Consider the following 23,824-nt stretch of genomic DNA (forward strand, 5'->3'; position numbering starts at 1 on the left):
TTTTTCCCCCTGATCAAAAACTTAGCTTTATAGTTCACTGTTGAATAATTAAGCAATTTTGATCAAGAGATATATTCTGGGGTGCAAGAAACATTATTTTAAGATGCACAAAAACTTGAAAGGCCCTTGAGATCCTTTGAGAGGAATAGAGAGGAAATCAGATATTTGCCGTTTCATCTTCTCCAGAATCATGCAGCATTTAGTACACAGTTTGTTGTTGTTAGGTGCCACCGAGTTGCCTCTGACTCACAGCCACGTTACGTACAACAGAATGAAATGTTGCCGGGACCTGCGCCATTCTCCCAACTGTTGCTATGCTTGAGTTCATTGTTGCAGCCTCTGTGTCAATCCATGTCATTGTGGATCTTCTGTCAAATGTTGTTTGCATGAATAGAGTGCACTGAGGGTAAGCATTAAACAAACAACAAAAAAAGAGATATCCAGCAGACTTTACAGCTCTGGAAGGGAAGAATTAAAAATTTCCAAAGAGGAAACAACGCATACTGTCTGCCAGTCCCTTCAGAAGTATGTTCTGTCATCCCCACCATAATCCTCTGCACTTCAGCCATGCTCCAGGGAAGAAATTGTTAAAGGACAAGAAACAGAATCAAAAGAAAGCAGAATGATTCTCTTAAACTGCGCAATATCTTAAACAATTATTCTTTTGTGCTCTGTGTTTGAAGATATATTCTTTCTCACTTTGGTCATCTCAGTAAAGAAACCTTTATCTTGGTGAAAATCTTTTCCTTTTTTTTAAAGTTGAGTGCTCATTGTTTTTTACTTTTATCCAAAGGAGCCGTTCTGAGTAAAGTTACTCAATACAGTCAAGAAAACGTTCATTTTATCCACTTCTTTGTTTACCAGAATTCTGTGTTATCTTCTATTTGAAGACATGATAGCAGTAAAAATAATGTTGTAAAGCAAAATTATTATTTAGAAGCAAAGTGGAGTAACATTCTGATTGTTGAAGAGAGATTGGTAAACAATAGCCCTCTTACACTGTCCTATTTTTAAGAATTCGTAACGTTATATGTTTTCTTGATGGTGGCTTAAAAAGAGGGTGTGGTGAGAATGCATTCTAAAACCACAATTTCTCTGGGTTCTACAGGTCAGTTTACAAAAGGCAATTAGGTAGACAATGCTATCTAAAAATGTGTGATTGTGAAAACAGAGACACCAATTATAGATCAAAGTTTAAGTACTCTTGCTTTTTTTCCTTGGAGGATAATCTGAGCCAAATTTGCCTAGTGAGGCAATCCTCTGACAGAAACCAGTAAACTCAGGCCGGTACATTGACACCTTTCATTGCACACCTATAGGTGGAGAAAAGCATTGTGCAATTTATATATGTAATCAAGGACAAATTTTTTAATTAATATTTTATTGTATTTTTTTTTTTGTGAAACTGTACATAGCAAAACAAAAAATCCATTGCCGTCAAGTTGATTCCGACACATAGCAACCCTATAGGACAGAGTAGAACTGCCCCATACAGTTTCCAAGGAGTGCCTGGTGAATTCAAACCGCCGACCTTTTGGTTAGCAGCCCTAGTCCTTAACACAGGTTCCCATTAAACAATTTCTGCACCTATTTTTCAATGACATTGGTTGTATTCTTCACATTGTGTCAACATTCTTATTATTTCTGTTTTGGTTTTTCTGTTCCTATTAATTGAGTCTCACTGCCCCCCAACCTTGTCATCTATGGTTAAGAGTAGTTGTTAACCATTTGGTCTTACACAGATGATTTTTTAAAAGAGCGCAGTACTCAAAAGTGATATTCTTTACTTTATGAGCTAACCTGCTAATTAGCCAAAAGGTAACTTTAGGGGATAGTTTTGGTTCAAGGATTAACGAGTATCTCAGGGCAATAGTCTCAGGGATTCTTCCAGTCTCAACTGGTCCAGTAAGTCAAAGACTTGATTTTTAAGAAACCAGAATTTATATGTAGGAGGACATGTCTTTTTGAAAGTGGTCATGCACTGTTGCTTTAAGTATTTTTTTTAACTCCTTTTTGAGAATTACTTTTAAACCCTATGTGGCACATTATTTTTAATTCTCTAAGTGACAGTTATTCTCGGAGGGTGACTCTAACTTTTGTAACCGTTCATTGTTGTTTGTGGTGTGAGGAGGAGTTCAGTACCAGAAATGGCCTGACTTGGGTTGGAATCCCAACATTGCCATCTGCTAACGAGACCACGAGTAAGTAGTGCAACTCATCTGAGCCTCATCTGTAAACACCAAGGAAGTGGAGTCACGCTTTCATTCATTTCTGGTTTCGGGTGCCATGGAGTCAATCTGACTCCTGGCGACCCCATGTGTGTCAGAGTAGAACTGTGCTCCATAGGGTTTTCAGTGGCTGATTTTTCAGAAGTAGATCGCCAGACCTTCTTCCAAGGAGCTTGTGGGTATTCTGGAAGCTTCAACCTTTCAGTTAGCAGCTAAGCGCATTAACTATTTACACCACAAAACAAAAACCAAACCCGTTTCTGTGGAGTCGCTTCTGACTCATAGCAACCATATAGGACAGAGTAGAACTGTCCTATAGGGTTTACAACGAGCAGCTGGTGGATTTGAACTGCCAACTACAGTGGAGACTTTAGTATTTGCTCTGTGGGGGCAGAGAAAAGGAGTTGAGGTGTGAGGTGGTTAGTTCTGACTCAATTTCTGTCATAAGTTGGTGATTAAGCTTTAAAAAAATACACTTTTCAGACAAATATTAGACAGGCTTATAAAACAAAAAATAACACACGTGAGGAACATGCTTCTTAGTTTAATCAAATAAACGAGACCAAATGGTAAACTCCTATCCAAAAGCAAGATGATGAGAAGGCAGGAAGGGACAGGAACTGTACGAATGGACACAGGGAACCGGGGGTCGGGGGGAGCATGTTGTCACATTGTGGGGATTTGCAACCAGTGTCACAAAACAATGTGTGTATCCATTTTTGAATGAGAAATTAACTTGAGGTGATAACTTTCACCTAAAACACAACAAAATTTTAAAAAATAGTAGTAACCAGCTAAATTTGTACAAGCAGTAATAAAGCTGATTATCTTGGGTGGGTCTTAAATGACCTTTGATGAAACTTCCCAAAGAAAAGTTCCAAATGTTTTAAGCAATTATAGCTTTATTAAATAAAAGCTTAAGTTCTTTAAGTTGATAAAGGTGAAGGACCAGACTCATTTCAGATGCATTAGTTTGGTGCCCTGATTTAATTTTTTTTTTTTTTTTAATTTGGAACAATGGCTTACAATCCTAGACATGATCAGTATCACCCACAGAGGCTTTGAAAAATACAGATGTTGTTTGTACCCCTCTCCCTCTTCTGAATTAGAATCTCTAGAGAAAAGTCTAGGCCATAGGCATTTAAAAAGAGTGTCATGGGTGATTTTGATACACATCAGAGGTTATACTAGCTTATTAAAATCTTCCAAACTTTCAGGAATTTCTGCCTTAATCTTAATATAGTACACCTATCTTTTCTTCTCAGAGAACTTTCTTTTAAAAATTATTATCTTAGCATCATCTTATAATTGAAGCTAAATTCAGTTAGTATATGAAAATATGGTCCAGAGAAGATGCCTTCATCTACTAAGTTATATTTTTTAAATTGAGCATCCATTGTGTACCTAATTCATCTGTCTATTGTTTAGGTGGCTATAAAAAAAAATTAAAACACAATCTTTACCCAAAATAGACCAATGATAGAAATTGGGAGGATATCCATAGTATTACGAATGGGACGTTTAAAATACTCAGTCCACTCTAAATCACAGCCACACATCCTCATGAATTCCCCAAAGGATATAAATGCTAGGAATACTGAAAATTGCTGGATGGATTTTGGACCCAGCTGCCATTGCAGATTGCAATGTGATTCCGAGCTGGACTACAAAGCTTAGGCTTGCAGGTACATATCCCGAGTGTTACCCTAACTCCTGGCCATCATCCTAACTCTTACCTCACTGTTGATGGCCACACAGAAGAAAGAAACTGGAAAAGAGGGAACCTCTCAGCAAGAGAGAACACTGGGAGTCATATACCTTCCAAAGAAGCAGCCCTGACTTAGCCTGCTGCATTCACCTTATGGATGAAAACTTGAGGAGAGAAGGAGCCAGCAAGCTTGCCCTGCTTACAACCACTATGCCAGTGGGTACACTGGATTCTAACAAGCCCATAGTAACTTCTTGGGGATGGGGATCAAAGTGTGGGATGGGAAAAACGGGAAGAGTAATGCTGCCATAGTTTTCAGATGACAATCTTGATGGACAAAGAGTAAGTTACTCTCTGTATTCGCAAAGCACTGTGTGTATTTATGGAGCCCTAGTGATGTAGCGATTAAGCGTTCAGCTGATAACCAGAAGGTTGGCTGTTTGAATCCACCAGCCACTCCTCAGAAACCCTGTGGGGTAGTTCTGCTCTGTTCCATAGGGTCGCTATGAGTTGGAATTGACTCGACGGCAATGGGTTTGGTTTTTGTTTTTGGTGTATATTATAAATTGCAGTATTTATTATATTATATTCTAAGTGTTTGTTTTCTGAAATCCCTTGTATTAACTTTCGTTAGTGCTCACACAGTTTCTAGCATACAGTAGATAATCTGTAATGCTTTATAAATGAATGAAGACTAACATATAAAACAATTACAGAATCTAAGACCATATAAATAGCGATTTGTGTGATAAGTATAATGTTATAGAAGTTCAAAAAGAAATTGTTCAATGACCTGTATAGTTAGAAATATCTTACAGAGAAGGTGGGCGTAAAGATAGACCCTTACATAGAGTAAACCTTGTTTTTACAAGTGAAGACATCTCACTGGAGACGGGTTGTGGACTCTCTTCAGATGTTGGAGGACAGTGACAAGTCAGCAGTCACACTGAAAGTTATCATAAGCTGTAAATCAGACCAAAGACCATCATTAGTCAATACAGAGAACATTTATTGGCATAATTAATTTCTCTTCTAGAAAAACATCAACAGAGGAGAAGACTACTATAGAAAATACTAAATAATATGGAAAAAATTCATCTCATAGAAAGGAAGGAAGAAAAAATATAACCCGTGGAACAACTGAGGTTAGTTTCTTTTTGAAAAGTAAGTTTTTTTTTTAAAAACATAATGTGCTCATTAGAGGACAACAGATAATTAGGAAAAAGAGAAAAATATCCCCCACTGCCCCAGAGCAACCACTTTTAACATCTTGATGAGTTTTTTCCTAAAGGCTAGTTTCATTCTTATTAAACCTCAAGCAACTTGCTTCAGTAAACACTTCACATTTCCTCCATCATCTCTTGCGTTGCTCCCCCTGCTCTGTAAACAGGATCTGCACAGAAATTAAATTATCATGATTTGAAATAGGGATTAGTTTACATTTTTAGGAACAGAACAAAAGTATCTGTTACCTAATATAATGGGTGATGCAGAAGAAATATGCTTTTCCCAAATTTACATGCTATGTTAAATGTTTATTGCTAATTGCCTGTGGACAAAAATGTTAAGTAAAAAGTAAGTCTTGAAGAAGGTTGCAAATGATTGACAGGTATATTAATTTCCTAGTTTATTTTGTTAGTTTGCCAGAACAAAATACCACAAACTGGGTGGCTTATAAGGAGCCCTGGTGGCACAGTGGTTAAAGCGTTTGGCTGCTAACCCCAGACACTCCACGGGAGAAAGATGAGGCAGTCTGTTTCTGTAAAGATTTACAGCCTTGGAAACCCTGTGGGGCTGTTCTACTCCATTCCTGTAGGGTCGCTATGTGTTGGAATGGACTCCATGGCAGTAGATTTGGTGGGGAGTGGCTTGCAGGAACAGAAATTTGTTGTCTCACAGTTCTGGAGGCTAGAAATCCAAATCAGGGTGCCAACTGGGCTCCCTCCAAAGTCCCTAGGGGAAGAGCCTTTCTTATCTCTCCCAGCTCATGGTAGCCCTGGGTATTTCTTGGTTTATAGATGCATCTTCACATAACCATCCTTCCTCTGTCTCTCTGTGTCTATTCTTCTCCTTTATAGGATAACACTCATATTGGATTAGGATCCACCCTATTCCAGTGTAACCTCCTGTAACTGATAACATCTTCAGTGATCCAATTTCCAAACAAAGCCATGTTCACAGGCACCAGAGAGGTTAGTTAAGACTTCAGCATCTCGTTAGCACAATTCAATGCATAACAACAGGTGTGAGGCTCAAGACCTTGCTCATTCAAGGGAGCTGAGAGAGGGCAGTCCTCAGAGGGCCTACAATATAGTTGGACATTTTAGAGTGGGTCAACCCCTGTGTTCACACAGCATCTTATCCATGTATGTACACTTCCTACCCTGGGAGAGAGGAGAAAAAAAGGAATTAGAAAAGACTATCTCCAAGAAACAGGACTAAGGAAGGAGCTGTTGGCTGGAATCAAATGGTGAAGTAAGTCTGAGATAATGTCCTGACTGAACCAGTAGGTTTAACCTGACACATTTCAGAGCCAGCTCATAGATAAATAACCACAAGGCATGAATGACCACTATGTTATGCCAAGTCTGTGAGTGCCTGCACATTTCCCAACTGCACAGTATATGCACCCAAGATTGTGACATGCTGTAGTAGAGTAACTTTGTCCTTTGTGTCTTACTGTACCTTTCACACAATTCTGTCCTCGCACTTGCAGTACTTCATTATACTTCTCCCTCTATGTGTCCGTCTCCCTCCAGTTGAATGCGAGCTCCTTGAAGGAAGGAAACTGCCTTTTTATCACCAATGCCTAGTGGGTTGATTGGCAATATCAGATACTCAATGTTTATTGAATGAACTAAAGAAAGAATATTGTACAAGCAATCCACTGTTGAGGAAGAAATACAAGGAAGAGGTCACAGTCTTTGGAAAAGGAATGCTTCCTGTTGCTCTAAGGGATGGCAAGATTTTGACCTTAGTTTTGGGAGTACCCTGGACAGGTTTATAGAGTGGGAATTAATCATGAGAATACATCCCAAACATACAAATGCCTAGATCCCACCCACACATAACTAAATCAGGCATGTAAAAACCAGAACAAACAAACACACACATACACAAAAATTCACATGTTTTAAATGCTCTACAGGTGATTCTGGTGTGCATCCCTGGATAAAAACCAGTGCATACAGGCATCCCTTAACATGCTACTTAATTTTATGATTTAGACTAATAAAAGAGCAACAGAAGTTCCAGGTGTAATTAACTAGTTGAACATGACACTTTACTGGTACAAAGTTACCTAAGGTGGTATAGATTATTAAATAGCACTTGGCATTTCCCCATATGCCAAATTGCAAAAGTATTGTAAATAAACACCTTATAAAATATCTCTCTTGCCTTAGAAAAGCTTTGTATCTTCCCACACAATTTGACAGGAAAAATTCTGTTATTGTAACATTCCCGTCTTTCTGGAAATAAACTAGCTGCTCACTTGTCACTTCTATACATTTTCTCATGCTTCTGCACGTCTAATTATCGCAGAGATGAAGATGTTCATGGGCAATGCTGGGGTGGGTTATCCTGATGCATTAGTCAGGGTACCTTCATTTTCAAGGAATAGAAATAACTCACTTAAACAAAAAGAACATATATTGGCTTGTTTATTTAACCATTCAACAAATATTGATTGAGTGTCTAGTATATGCCAAGAGTGATGACGAAGTGGTGAGCAAGATGAACTCCTGCCTTCGGGTGCTCAAGCATGAGCTTGCTTCACGCACACTTGTATTCAGAGGCTCAAATAATGTCGTCAAACCCTTGTCTCTCTCCCCATACTCCCATCTTTTTGGCTCTTCTTTCTGTTCTCCTTGCCTATTGGCCTATTCTCTCTTGCCATTCTAAACACAGTTTTCCAAGTTGTGGGAAAGAAAGCTGACCACCAGCCACCCCTTTTCCTAAAGGAAGAGAGGACTACATCCACCCAAGCAGCCATATCTCATGTCTAATGGAAAGATTCTGATTCATCCTGTTCAAGTTTAGTCTTTTATGTGCCCAACCCTAAAACCCAGGGGTACCATGATTGGCTGGGCCAGGGCCAAAGACCCATTCCTGTGGTCATTGGGGGAGGCAGCTGTCGCACAAGACCATGCAGGGGTAGGAGAGGGGTCTTTACCCAGTATAAAGAGGGATTTTAATTCATTGAAAACAATGATGTCCACCACACCATGTGTGGTATTTTAAGGAGAATAACATTTGAGAGAGATTTTACTGCCAAGATTTGACTAAATGTAGCTTAATATTAGATTATCAAAACCTTTTTTTTTTTGATGTGTCAACAATTCAGTTGTTGTCATTAGGTGCCGTCTAGTCAGTTCCAACTCATAGCAACCCACGTACAACAGAAAGAAACACTGCCTGGTCCTGTGCGATCCTCATAGTAGTCGTTGTGCTTGAGCCTATTGTTGCAGCCACTGTGTCAATCCATTTGGTTGAGGATCTTCCCCTTTTTCACTGACCCTCTACTTCTCCAGAGACTGGTCCTGCCTGATAACATGTCCGAAGTATGTGAGACGAAGTGCTTCTAATGAGCACTCTGGCTGTACTTCTTCCAAGACAGATTTGTTTGCTGTTCTTGCAGGGTGTATTCAATATTCTTTGCCAACACTATAATTCAAAGGCATCAATTTTTCTTTGGTCTTGCTTATTAATTGTCCAGCTTTCACATGCATATGAGGTGATTGAAAACACCATGACTTCCATGAAATAATTTGAAATAAGTTAGGGAAAATCAAGCATGGATTTCCTACTTATTTGATGTAAGCCTCACAAGCTGCACAGCAAATGGTTAGAAATAAAATGACAGATCTTTTATGATTGACTTGCATGGGTGATTGACAGCATTTGAGTATAGTCACATCCCTGCACTTGGGTTTTGGGTCAGAGATGGAATGGGGAGATTCTCTAAAGAAACAGAAAATGCTATAGAAGAAAGGAGATGAGTCACCTTTCTCTAGGGGTAGAGCTGGAAAAATCCCACTTAAAGAGTTGGGTGAGGGTGTAGAGGGATGTGGTGAGGAAAAACAGAATCATATTGTGAATCGAAGCAAAAATTCAGTAGTTGAAAGTTCTGAAGCATCAGACAATAGAGTAGAAGAGAAGAACTCAAGAGAGGATTATGCTTTCTGTGGAGAATGTGGGAGACAAAAGCAGTGAGGATGTGCTTACCTGTGATCGTTAAGGTTGTGTGTCAACTTGGCTAAGCCATGATTTTCAGTGGTTTTGCAGTTATGATGTAGTTTGGCAGTCATATAATAATATCATCACATCCATGATAAGATTTGATATATGTGATCACCTCCATGATGGGATCTGCTGTGAGTAGCCAGTCAGTTGAAAAGGAGTTTCCTTGGGGGTGTGGCCTGCATCCAATGTCAGTGGACTTTCTGGCAAGGCTCCTGGGCTTTTATTCAAACTGGCTCCGGTTTGTCTGATCTCTGGTTCTTGAGACTTGAGCTAGCAGCTTACCTGCTGTCTTGTCTGCCGATCTTGGGATTCGTGGATCTTCACAGCTTGTGAGCCAGAGCCCTGCTGTGTGACTTGTCCATCTTGGGTTCACCAGCCCTTGCCGCTGCATGAATCAGGAGAAGCTTCCAGCCTGATCTATATTCCAGCCTCTATAACCATGTGAGCCATTTCCTTAATATAAATCTCTCTCTCTATATATTTATATGCTTTACTGGTTTTGCTTCTCTAGAGAACCCAGCCTAAGACGTTTGGTACCAGGAGTGGTTCCAGAGAAACAAAATTGTAAGGATGGTTTTCTAAATTGGTTTTCAAGTCTTGTTAGTCTTAAAGCTGTTGATGGCTCTGCTTCCAATAGTAAAGAGGCACTGCTAATCCATGGCGTGAGGTAGCAATAGAAATATGGAAAATATCACCACCAACAGATCAGATATTGGTGAAAAGTGAGGCTCTGGGTGATCGCATCTTTGATACCTTTCTACAGTTTTGTCATAATGAGAAGTATAAGGAAGCTGGTTGGTTGGTCCTACATTTGCTAGACAGGGTAGTGAAAAAAAAAAGATGAACTCAGGGCTTCAGAGTCAAAGCTCAAGTGCCATGTAAAGGACCTCAAAGTTTCCACTTCTGCTTGAAAGAAAGCCTTATTTCTTGTAGTAACAGAGCTGATATTGCCGAAAGCCAAACTCAGAGTCTTATTATAATAGTGGCTGAATTACAACGCCAGCTTAATTGTCAACCTCCAGTGGTGTCTGAAGTTAAAGTAAGGGCGTTGATTGGGAAGAAATGGGATCCTGAAACTTGGGATGGGGACATATGGGAAGATAATCAGGAAGCTGGGGACACTGAGCCCCTAAATTCTGTTGAATCACTCTTGCCAGCAGAACCAGCTCTCTCACTCCCATCTGAAGAAATTACTCCATCTTTGTCTGCTAAGCTACCCTCCACAATAAAACCATTAGCCCCTCCACCCCCATCTGATGAGATTAACCCAGCTGTGTCTGAAGAGCCTTTGTCTGAGTCACTGTCTGGGGCATCACCTGAGGCAGATGCCTTATAAGATAATTCTGAATGTTCATTAACACATCCCCACCACCCATTTTGGCTTCTAGGCCTATAACTAGACTTAAGTCCTAGCAAGCCCCAAAAGGTGAAGTACAAAGTGTGACCCAGGAGGAGGTACACTACACTCCAAAAGAGCTGCTTAACTTTTCTAATATGTACAAACAGAAACCTGGGGAATATGTGTGGGAATGACTATTAAGGGTATGGGATAATGGTGCAAAGAACATAAAGACAGACCAGTCTGAATTTACTGATATGGGCCCACTAAGCCCAGAGTCTTCATTCAGTGCTTTAGCTTGAGAGGTTAGGAAATAATTTAATAGTTTATTTGGTTGGGTCGCTGAAGCATGGATTATGCAGTGGCCTACACTAAATCAGTTGAAGTACCAGACCTGCCTTGGTATACTGTAGAAGAAGACATCAAAAGTCTTAGGGAAATTGGCATGTTAGAGTGGATTTATCGGGTTAGACCCACAGACCTACACATGGAGTGCCCAGGGGACACACCTTTTACCACAACTGTGAGGAACCAATTTGTGAAGGGAGCACCAGCATCCTTGAAGACTGCTGTGATTGCTATTTTATGTAAGTCAGATTTAACAGTGGGAACTGCCCTAACTGTTAACTGCAACAGGGCTGATGGGACCCCATGGTGGAAGGGGCCAACTGGCAGAACTCAATTGACAAAGACAAGGTGCACATGATTACTGTAATGGACAGCGGAGTCAAAGCCATAATTACAATAGTCTGACTTGTATGGACTTATGGCATTGGCTACTTAGTCATGGTGTCTCTAGGAGTGAAATAGATAGGAAATCTACTAAATATTTACTTGATCTGTGCCTTAGTCATCTAGTGCTGCTATAACAGAAATACCACAACTGGATGGCTTTAACAAAGAGAAGTTTATTCTCTCACAGTCCAGTAGGCTAGAAGTCTGAATTCAGGGTGCCAGCTCCAGGTGAAGGCTTTCTCTCTGTGTCAGCTCTAGAGGAAGGTCCTTGTCATCAGTCTTCCCTTGGTTTGGGAGCATCTCAGCGCAAGAACATCAGATCCAAAGGACACGCTCTGCTCCCGGCACTGCTTTCTTGGTGGTATGAGGTTCCCATGTCTCTCTGCTCGTTTCTCTCTTCTATATCTCAAAAGAGATTGGCTTAAGACACTATCTAATCTTGTAGATCTCATCAATATAATATCTCATTACATCATAGTGATAGGATTTACAACACATAGGGAAATCACATCAGTTGACCTTAGTAAGGGTGTTACAATCCCACCCTAATCCTCTTTGACATAAAATTACAATCACAAAATGGAGGACAACCACACAATACTGGGAATCATGGCCTAACCAAGTTGACACATATTTTTTGGGGAAGGAATTCAATCCATGACAATGTGTACACGTGTAAAAATTCTAGGTAAAGTGAACAGCAGTGTCATGGTTTGAATTATGTCCCCCAAAAAATTGTGTATCAATTTGGCTAGGCCATGATTCCTGGTACTGTGTGATTTTCCTGTATATTGTAAACCTGCCTCTATGATGTTAATGAGGGAGGATGGGTGTCAGTTGTGTTAGTAAGGCAGGACTGGATCTACAAGACTGGATTGCGTCCTGAGGCAATCTCTTGAGATATAAAAGACGGAAGTGAGCGGAGAGACAGGGGCACCTCAAACCATTCTGTGCCAGGAGCAGAGCGTGTCCTTTGGACCAGGGTCCCTGTGTGGAGAAGCTCCTAGTCCGGGGGAACATTGATGAGAAGACTGACAGAGGAAAAGGCCTCTCCTGGAGCTGACACCCTGAATTTGGACTTTTAGCCTACTTTGACTATGAGGAAATAAACTTCTCTTCATTAAAACCATCCACCTGTGGTATTTCTGTTGTAGCAGCACTAGATGAGTAAGACAAGCAGTCTAACTTGAATCGCCAGAATAGAGAGGCATGACCCCTCAATCAATTCCCAGACCTGAGCAAGTTTAAAGACCCAAAACCCCTTGAATGAAGGGGAAGCTGGGTACCCTTGAGGAAGGACTCCACAACACTGCCAAAAATTTATGCTGTTAATCTTTCTCCCAGCCTGCCCCAAAGGGATCTATGACCCTTTACAAGAGTGACTGTTCATTGGGAAAAAGGAAACAATCAGACTTTTCAGGGACTACTGGATACTAGCTCTAAATGGACACTAATTCCAGGAGAGCCAAAACACTACTGTGGCCCACCAGTCAAAGTGGGGGCATATGGAGGTCAGGTTATTAATGGAGTCTTAGCTCATGTCCATCTCACAGTAGGCCTAGTGGGTCCCTGAATCCATCCTGTAGTGACTTCCCCAGTTCCAGAATGCATATTGGAATATATACACTCAGCAACTGGTAGAACCCCAACCCTGGATCCCTGACAAATGGAGAGAGGGCTATTATAGTAGGAAAAGCCAAGTGGAATCCATTAGAACTGCCCCTACCTAGCAAAATATAAATCAAAAGCAATACTGCATTCCTGGAAGGATTGTAGAGATTAATGCCACCATCAAGGACTTGAAGGATACAGAGGTGGTGATAGCCACCACATCCCCATTCAACTCACCTTTTTGGCCCGTGCAAAAAATAGATGGATCTTGGAGAATGACAGTGGATTACTCAAAACTTCACCAGGTGGTGAAACTCCAATTGCAGCTGCTGTTCCAGATATAGTTTCATTGCTTGAGCAAATTAATACATCTCCTGGTACATGGTATGCAGCTGTTGATCTGGCTAATGCCTTTTTCTTCATACCTGTTTCGAAGGACCACCAGAACCTGTTTGCCTTAAGCTGGCAAGAACAGCGATACACCTTCAGTGTCCTACCTCAGAGCTATATCAACCCTCCAGCCTTATGTCATAATTTAGTCGGCAGGGACCTTGATAACCTTTCTCTTCCACAAGATGTCACACTGGTCCATTACACTGATGATATTATGCTGATTGGACCTAGTAAGGAAGAAGTGTCAATTGACTCAGGACTTATTGGTAAAGTATTTTTGTGCTAGAGGGTGGGGAATTAATCTGACAAAAATTCAGGCACTTTCTACTTCAGTGAAATTTCTAGGGGTTCAGCAGTGTGGGGCATGTCGAGCTATTCCTTCTAAAGTGAAGGATAAGTTATTGCATCTGTCACCTCCCACAATAAAAAGGAGGCAACATATCCCTCACTTGTGTGTATCACTCTGGCCTATTTATCAGGTGACTCGAAAAGCTGCTAGTTTTGAGTGGGGCCCAGAACAAGAGAAGGCTCTGCAACAGGTTCAGGCTGCCGTGAAAGTGGCTCTGCTACTTGGGCCATATTATCTGGCTGACCCACTGGTGCTTGAAGTGTCAGTGGCAGATAGAGATGCTGTTTGGGGTCTTTGGCAGGCCCCTATTGGTGAATCACAGCACAAACTCTTAAGATTTTGGAGCAAAGCCCTGTCATCCTCTGCAGATAACTACTCTCCTTTTGAGAAATAGCTTTTGGCTTGTTACTGGGCCTTAGTAGAGACTGAACACTTAACCATGAGCCACCAAGTCACCATGTGACCTGAGCTGCCAATCATGAACTGAGTGTTGTCTGACCCACAGAATCATAAAGTTGGACATGCACAGTAGAATTCCATCATTAAATGGAAGTGGTATATATGAGATTGGGCCTGATCAGGACCTGAAGGCACCAGTAAGCTGCATGAAGAAGTGGCCCAAACGCCAATGGTTTCCACTCCAGTCACATTACCTTCCACCTCCCAGCCTGTACCTATGGCCTTACCGGGAGTTCTTTATGACCAGTTGACTGAGGAAGAGAAAACTTATGCCTGGTTTACAGATGGTTCTGCACGATATCCAGGCATCACTGGAAAATGGTCAGCGGTGGCACTACAGCCTGTTTCCAGGACCTCCCTGAAGGATGGTGGTGAAGGGAAGTCCTCCCAATGGGCAGAACTTCAAGCAGTGCACCTGGTTGTTCACTTTGCTTGGAAGGACAAACAGCCAGATGTGTGATTGTATACTGATTCATGGGCTGTGGCCAATAGTTTGGCTGGATGGTCAGGGACTTGGAAGGAACATGACTGAAAAATTGGAGACAAGGAGGTGTGGGGAAGAAGTATATGGATAGACCTCTCTGAATGGGCCAAAGAAGTGAAGATATTTGTGTCTCATGTGAATACTCACCAAAGGATGACATCAGAGGAGGAAGATTTTAACAATCAAGTAGATTGGATGACACATTCTGTGGAAACCAGTCATCCTCTTTCCCCATCCACTCCTGTCGTTGCCCAAAGGGCTGCTGAACAAAGTGGCTATGGTGGCAGGGACGGAGCTTATGCCTGGGCTTGTCAACACGGCCTTTCACTCACCAAGGCCGACCTGGCTACAGCCACTGCTGATTGCTCAATCTGCCAGCAGCAGAGACCAACACTCAGTCCCCTCAAAGTGATCAGGCAGCAACCTGGTGGCAGACTGATTACATTGGACAGCTTCCATCATGGAAAGGACAGTGTTTTGTCCTTCCGGGAATAGACACTTACTCTGGATACGGATTTGCCTTCCCTGCACGCAATGCTCCTGCCAAAACTACCATCTGTGGACTTACAGAATGCCTTATCCACCATCATGATATTCCACACAGCATTGCCTCAGATCAGGGGACTCACTTCACAGAAAATGAAGTGCAACAGTGGGCCCATGCTCATGGAATTCACTGGTCTTACAATGTTCCCCATCATCCTGAAGCAGCCGGATTGATAGAAAGAATGATGGAATGGCCTTCCAAGGACACAGTTATGGTGCCAGCTAAGTGACAATACCTTGCAGAGTTGGGGCAGTGTTCTCCAGGAGGCTGTATATGCTCTGAACCAGTGTCTAATATAAGGTGCTGTTTCTCCCATAGCCAGGATTCATGGGTCCAGGATTCAAGGGGTGGAAATGGGAGTGGCACCACTCACTGTTACCCCTGGTGACTCCTCACAAAATATTTCCACAACACTATGCTCTGCAGGTCTAGAGGTCTTAGTTCCAAAGGGAGGAATGCTCCCACCTGGAGACACATCACTGATTCCATTGAACTGGAAGTTAAGAATACCACCTGGCCACTTTGGGCTCCTTATGCCTCTGGATCAACAGGCAAAGAAGGGAGTTAACATATTGGCTGGTGTGCTTGATCCTGATTATCAAGAGGAAAGTGGATTGATATTATATAATGGAGGCAAAGAAGCGTATGTCTGGAATGCAGGGGATCCCTTAGGGCATCTCTTAGTACTACCACATGCTGTGATTAAAGTCAATGGAAAACTATACCAACCCAATTCCAACATGACTACTAATGGCTAGACCCTTCTGGGATGAAAGTTTGGGTCACCCCACCAGGCAAAGAACCACGACCAGCTGAGGTGCTTGCTGAGGGCAAAGGGAATACAGAATGGGTGGTGGGAGAAGGTAGTTCTAAATACCAGTTATGACCATGTGACCAGTTGCAGAAATGAGAACTGTAATTGTTAGAGTATTTCTGCCTTTTATGTGTGCGTCAATTTTTTTCTTTTTTTACTTATAAAATATAAGATGTAAACAGGGCTAATGCATTTTCAGTTGTGTGTGTGTTCGTTATGTCATGTTAGGTGCAAGTGTGAGTTTATAATTATCTTTATTCAGAGATTATGTATGGTTTAAGGAGATGTGTACAGATGCTAAGTTGACAAGGGGTGGACCGTGATTGTTAAGGTTGTGTGTCAACTTGGCTGGGCCATGATTCTCAGTGGTTTTGCAATTATGATGTAGTTTGACAGTCGTATGATAATGTCATCACCTCCATGATGAGATTTGATATATGTGATCACCTCCATGATAGGATCTGCTGTGAGTAGCCAATCAGTTGAAAGGGAGTTTCCTTGGAGGTGTGGCTTGCATCCAATATAAGTGGACTTTCTGGCAAGGCTCATGGGTTTTTGCTCGCACTGGATCCTGAAGCTGACTCCTGTTTGTCGGACCTCCAGTTCTTGAGACTTGAGTTAGCAGCTTACCTGCCGTCTTGCCTGCTGATCTTGAAATTCATCAGTCTTTGCAGCTTGTGAGCCAGAGCCCTGCTGTGTGACTTGTCAATCTTGGGTTCACTAGCCTTTGCAGCTACATGAATCAGAAGAAACCTCCAGCCTGATCCATATTCTACCCTCTACAACCGCGTGTGCCATTTCCTTAATATAAATCTCTCTCCCTCTGTATGTATACATATTTATACACTTTACTGGTTTTGCTTCTCTAGAGAACCCATCCTAAGTCATTACCAAAGAAAAGTTGCAGAGAGAGATAATGCATAAGAAGGAAAAAGGGAATTACAAAAAAAAAAAGGTAAGGCCAGGTATATTTAATGCTTATCACATGCCAGGAAATGTTCTCAATATTTTCAGAAATTATTGTATTTCTACATCATAGCAACTCTCTGAGGTAAGTACTTTTTTAAAATAGTATTTTGTTGTATTTTCGGTGGAAGTGTACACCGCAAAACAGGTTCCCATTCAACAATTTCTACACATACTGTTCAGTGACATTGATTACATTCTTCACATTGTATCAACATTCTCATTATTTCTATTCTAGTTGTTCCATTCTCTTTAACCTAGTCTCACAGCCCTGCCCAATATTCTCGTCTGTGCTTTGGAGTATTTGGTTACCATTTGGTCTAGTATAGATGATTTTTTAAGGGTGCAGTACTCAAGGATGCTATTCATTACATTATGAGGTAACGTGCCATTTAGCTAAAAGGTTACTTGAAGGGATAGTTTCAGTTCAAGGCTTAAAGAAAATATCTCAGGTCAACACTCTTGAGAATTCCACCAGTCTCAGTGGTTCCAGTAAATGTGGATTTTTTGAAAATTTGAATGAGGTAAGTACTTTTAATATTCGCATTGTATAGAGAGGAAGCCAAAGCTTAGAGAGGTTAAAGAACTTGTCCACAATCACACAGCTGGTAAGAATTAGAGCCGAGGTTGGAACTCAGGCAACCTGAATCCAGCATTTACACTCAGCCACATGAAATGAGAGAAAACTCATGGTAGAATTGTAGGAGAAAAAGAACATGGGCTGCAAGGATTTGTGTTAGTGCCAAAAATGTCTTTAAAGGTGGTGATGACTAGATATGGAGCCATATGCAGGGGGTTATAAGTCCATAGAAACATACAGAAATGACAAAAGATATCCATCTGACTTAGAGCCAATTACCCAGCTATTCTGACTAAAAGGAGCCCTTTCTTGGTGCAACGGTTAAGCTCTCTGCTGGAAACTGAAATATCGGCAGTTCGAACCCATCCAGTGGCTCCACAGGAGAAAGACCTGGTGATCTGCTTCCGTAAAAATTACCGTCAAGAAAACCCTATGGGGCAGTTATGTTCTGTTACGCTGGGTCACTGTGAATTGGAATCGTCTTGACAGCACCCAACAACAACATTCTGACTAATAAGGGGGATTAGTGGTCAAAATGAAAATCTTATAGTTTGTTTATAACATACAGGATATTTAAAATTACTTTGTGGTATCTATAATGTTATTATTTAGAAAACTTGATTATAATTTATCCATAATTTCTCATTTAAGTTATTCCTAAAGACAACTTTGAAAATAAAATAAACCCAACAAAAAACCTAATTCAAGGATTGTAAAGAAATACTGTTTATATCAGAAATACGTGAATCCAGATGAATCCTAATGATTATTTAGGGTTTATAAGTATTTATTACAACCATATAATATACCTTGTACTGTGCTGAGCCCTGTGGGACCAATAGTAATCAAGAAAGCATGGTTTCTGCCATCATGGGGCTTATAGTCTAGACTGTATACAACATCTGCTCTTACTACCTTGGTACTTGGCAGGGGTATCTGTGTACTGTCGGTTCCAACTCATAGCAACCCAATGTACAACAGAGCAAAATACTGCCCCGTCCTGTATCATCCTCACAATCATTGTTACACTTGAGCCCATTGTTACAGCCGCTGTGTCAATCCATCTCATTGAGGGTCTTCCTATTTTTCACTGACCCTCTACTTTTCCAAGCATAATGTCCTTCTCCGGGGACTAGTCTCTCCTAATAACATGTCCAAAGTACATGAGACAAAGTTTCTCCATCCTTGCTTCTAAGGACCATTCTGGTTGTACTTCTTTTGGCAGTCCATGGTATATTCAGTATTCTCCTCCAACACCAGAATTCAAAGGCATCAGTTCTTCTTCAGGCTTCCTTATTCATCGTCTAGCTTTCACATGCATATGAGGTGATTGAAAACACCATGGTTTGGGTCAGGTGCACCTTAGTCTTCAAGGTGACATCTTTGCTTTTCAACACTTTAAAGAGGTATTTTGTAGCAGATTTGCCCAATGCAATGCATCTTTTGATTTCTTGACTGCTGCTTCCATGGGTGTTGATTGTGGGTCCAAGTAAAATGAAATCCTTGACAACTTTAGTCTTTTCTCTGCTTATCATGATGTTGCTTATTGGTCCAGTTGTGAGGATTTTTGTTTTCTTTATGTTGAGATGTAATCCATACTGACGACTGTGGTCTTTGATCTCCATCAGTAAGTGCTTCAAGTCCTTTTCATTTTCAGTAAGCACGGTTGTGTTATCTGCATAACTCAGGCTGTTAATGAGTCTTCCTCCAATCTTGATGCCCTGTTCTTCTTCATATAGTCCAGGTTCTCGGATTATTTGCTCAGCATACAGATTGAATAAGTATGGTGAAAGGATACAACGCGGATGCACACCTTTCCTGACTGTAAACCACGCAACATCCCTTTGTTCTATTTGAATGACTGCCTCTTGATCTATGTACAGGTTCCTCATGAGCACAATTAAGTGTTCTGGAATTCCCATGCTTTGCAACGTTATCCATAATTTGTTATAATCCACACAATCAAATGCCTTTGCATGGTCAATAAAACAAAGGTAAACATCTTTTTGGTATTCTCTGCTTTCAGTCACGATCCATCTGACATAAGCAATGATATCCCTGGTTCCATGTCCTCTTCTGAATCCAGCTTGAATTTCTGGCAATTCTCTGTCTATATACCACTGCAGCTGCTTTTGAATGATCTTCAGCAAACTTTAACTTGCGTGTGTTATTAATGATATTGTTCAATAATTTCCGCATTCGGCTGAATCACCTTTCTTGGGAATAGACATAAATATGGATCTCTTCCCGTAGATTGGCTAGGTAGCCGTCTTCCAAATTTCTTAGCATAGACGAGTGAGCACTTCCAGTGCTGCATCCATTTGTTGAAACATCTCAGTTGGTATTCTGTTAATTCCTGGAGGCTTGTTTTTCACCAATGCCTTCAATGCAGCATGGACCCCTTCTTCAGTACCATGGGTTCCTGATCATATGCTACCTCCTGAAATGCTTGAACATCAACTAATTCTTTTTGGTATTATTTTGTGTATTCCTTCCATCTTCTTTTGATGCTTCCTGTGTCATTTAATATTTTCCCCATAGAATCCTTCAATACTGCAGCTGGAGGCTTGAATTTTTTCTTCGGTTCTTTCAGCTTGAGAAATGCCAAGCGTGTTCTTCTCTTTTGTTTTTTTACCTCCTGGTCTTTGTACATGTCATTATAATACTTTGCTTTGTCTTCTCAAGCCGCCTTTTGAAATCTTCTGTTCAGCTCTTTTACTTCATCATTTCTTCCATGCTTAGTTACTTGACCTTCAAGAGCAAGTTTCAGAGTCTCTTCTGACATCCGTTTTGGTTTTTTTTTTCTTTCTTGTCTTTTTAATGAAAATTTACAGAAAATTATGCTTTTGCCTACTTTAGAGAAATTTTCAGAATGATGTTTTTTCATAAAAACTTATTTATATTTATGAGAAGTAACAATAAAATGTGCTGTGTGATAGGCTATGGAAGTAAAATGGCTCTACACCTAAAATCTATACCATTTTGAAGAAAAATATATACATTCATTGTATATACTATAAAAGGCCAACCAGTATGAATTCTCTCAACTGCCTTTCTCTCACCCCTGCAAACTTAATTGTATTATACCTATTCTTACAGTCTTCCTTCTGATCGCAGCCTATGAAGTAACTTTCCTCCAAGACTAATTCTCCCACTTCAAGGAACTTGTCTTATCAATTGTCCTGTCTCCCTGGTATCTTTATTACTGTCTACCTCAGTCAAGCATACTCAAGTGTCTTCCATTAAAAATAAAAGAGAGACAAACTCTTCTTCAACTCTATATTAGCCCTTTCTCTTTCTTTCTCCTCACAGATAATTTTTGTGATAGATCAATTCCTTTACACATATTCTTCCCTATTTTTCACCTTCCACTTACTCGTTTTTTTCCCTTTAGTACTTTTTAAAAATTTTATATTTCGTGAAAGTATACACAACAAAACGTACTCCCATTCAACTATTTTTACATGTATGGTTCATTGACAATGTTTACATCCTTCACATTGTGTCACTATCTGTGCTCTTATTGTTTCACCACCCTTAACTTAGTCTCTCTGCCCCTTAAAATTCTCATCTGTGTTTTAGAGTTACTGCTGTCCATTTAATCTTATATAGATATTTCTTTAAAAGAGTGCAATGCTCAAGGCAAACATTCTTTATTAAATGAGCTAAATTGTTGTTTAGTTTAAAGATGACTTCATGAGATAGTTTTGGTTCAAAGCTTAAAAGTTGTTGCCAGGCAACAGATTTGGGTTTCCTCTAGTTTTAATGTATCCAGTTAAGTCTGATTTCTAATAAGAATTTGAAGTTATGTTCCACATTTTTTCCTCCTTTTGATCAAGTTCCAACTATTGGGTCCTTGATCAAAACATTCAGTAATGGTAGCCAGATGCTACCATTTCTTCTGGTCTCATGACAAAGGAGGTAGTGGTTCACGAAAGCAATTAGACCTGCAATCCATTTCCTTCTCTCATTCCTGGGTCTCTTTCTTCCTTTGTTGCTCTGGTCAAAAAGAGACCAATTATATCTTGGGTGGCTGCTCCCGAAATTTTAAGACCCCAGGCACTACTCACTGAACTAGCAGGTAGAGCAGAAACTGTAAAAACAATATTAGGTCAGTTGACTGGAGAGGCCCACAAACCATGCCCCTAAGTCCACTTACTCTTAAACTCACTAATATCTTGAAACTGCCACATGGGATTGCGCTGGCAAAGGTAACCAATGACCACCTCTTCACTAAGGTTTATGAACACTTTATCTTACTTGATTTCTCTGGATAGATCAGGGACAGAGTGAACATTCAAATGGAGATGTGGGGAGGTATTTCCATGTGCAGATCTAGCTCTAAGGAGAGAAGTTTGGGCTTCTTAGATAGATTTGGGAGTCATCTGTGAAACCATGGAATGACTCATAAGCCAGGAAGGATATGTAATATTAGAAGAAAGAGGACCAAGCAAGGAAGCCTGAAGAATACCAGCATTTAGGAGATTAGTAAAGGAAATAGAATCCTTGAAGAAACTTGAGAAGGAGGGCCTAGTGGTTTTGAAATGAGTCGTGAATTCTTCGATATGCTTCCTTTCAATAGATGGATTCTAATTCTCCTCCCTTTAAACGTGGTCTAGACTTAGTGACTTGCTTCTAAGAATAGAATGTGGCTGAAGTGTTGCTGTGTAATCTCTGAGGCCGTGTCATAAAAAGGATAGCTTTTGCCTTGCGCTCTCAATCTCTGAACCTCTCTGGTTGAAGCCAAGTACCATAATGTGAGGATACTCAATCAACCCTGCGGAGAGGCCCATCTGTGGAGAGGCCACATGGAAAGAAACTACCTTGCTAGCACCAATTTGCCGCCCAGATGAGTGTGCCATCTTGAAAGCAGATCTCCAGCCTCAATCATATGGATATGATTCCATATCCCCAGACTTCAAGTCTTTCTTCTGAGACCCCAGACATTGTGGAACAGAAACAAACCATCCCTTCTGTGTCTGAATTCTTGTCCCACTGAAAGTATGAAATAACTATCGTTGTTTTAAATCATTATCTTTTGAGGTAATTTGTTACCCAGCAGTAGGTAATGAATACAGAGGAGCCAGAAAGATAGGAGAGAAATTAGGACTGATGAATATCCAGTGACTTCCTGTATTTCCTTTTTCAATTACATTTTTAAAAATTGAGATATAATTTACACACAATAAAAGGTACAGATCTTAAGTGTTGTTCAATGAGTTTTTACAATTATATACACCAATGTAACCACCACCCTGACCAAGATGTAGAAAACTTCCATCACTCAGAAAACTCATCCTGCTCTCTAGTCAATTTTCTCATCCCAGCCCCACAATCACTTTCAGACTTCTATTACCATAGATTAGTTTTTCTTTTTTATATAAATTGAATAATGGTATGTATTATTTTGTGTCTGGTTTCTTTCACTCAATATACAGCCAGAGAGAGTAATTCAAGTTATAGCCTGTATCAGTAGCTCATTTTTTCTTATTGGTAGGTAGCATTCCAATTGTATGAATATACTAGAGTTGTTTATCCATTCTTCTTCCTGTATTTCTCAATTAAAACAAGTTTAGTTATTTATTCTTTATCATATACAGTAGAAACATCAAAATTCCATTTTTAAAAAGAAACTTTGATTTCATTATAAATAGCATATTCTTTGTTGTTGTTGTTGTTAGTTGCCATCAAGTCAACGTCAGCTTATGGCAGGCAGCCTCGTGTGCGGAGTAGAACGGCACTCCACACGGTTTTCAAGGCTGTGACCTTTTGGAAGCAGACCACCAGGACTTTCTTTTGAGGAACCTCTGGGTAGTTTTGAACCACCCACCTATCAGCTAGTCTTCAAGCACTTAACTATTTGCACAACCCAGGGTCTCCAAATAGCATCTTATGAAGAGGTAAAATGCATTATGAGATGATTGATAATTATCATTCCTACAGAATTTCCATAGAATGTAAAAGTTAAAGTCATCTGTTGATCATAAAGACTGCATTGCCCATACAATATTTGACTTGAAAATACAAACTGCCATGTAAAAATCACAAATGGGGCAATTCTTTCGTGTAAAAAATTGAGCCTAAACACACATTTAGAATTAACAACATAGTAATAAAGAAGACAGAAAAATATAGGCAGTTCCTTTTATTAGTTTTGCATGCAGACACACACACACACACACACACACACACCCCCTCACATGGTAACACACACACACAGAGATCAGCAACATCCTTAAGTCATTTTAGGTATGGAGATCAGTGAGACATGGGATACCAATGGCGCAGCATATCACAAACAAGTTCCCAAGTGTTCTCAGCAGAGTATTTGATACTTCTTTAAAGCAAAGCTAATTGACATTTTTTT

General features: G+C 40.4%; 1 protein-coding gene across 4 annotated transcripts in view; it reads left to right on the forward strand.

Annotated features, from left to right (window-relative positions):
- SSPN (sarcospan) overlaps window positions 1-23,824 on the forward strand; it is a 156,249-nt gene that overhangs the window by 87,469 nt on the left and 44,956 nt on the right. Inside the window, exons 1-3 of one of the 4 annotated variants that reach the window (XM_023738027.1) lie at window positions 3,035-4,152; window positions 4,973-5,081; window positions 16,781-16,863. The gene's annotated coding sequence lies outside the window, so the exon portion shown is untranslated. Of the gene's footprint in view, window positions 1-3,034; window positions 4,153-4,972; window positions 5,082-6,014; window positions 8,350-16,780; window positions 16,864-23,824 lie in introns of those variants that run through there. The other 3 variants (XR_002825202.1, XM_023738025.1, XM_023738028.1) reach the window with 3 other exon arrangements.

Source organism: Trichechus manatus, unplaced genomic scaffold (genome assembly GCF_000243295.1).
Source record: "Trichechus manatus latirostris isolate Lorelei unplaced genomic scaffold, TriManLat1.0 scaffold00112, whole genome shotgun sequence".
In the NCBI taxonomy this organism is placed as follows: domain Eukaryota; kingdom Metazoa; phylum Chordata; class Mammalia; order Sirenia; family Trichechidae; genus Trichechus; species Trichechus manatus.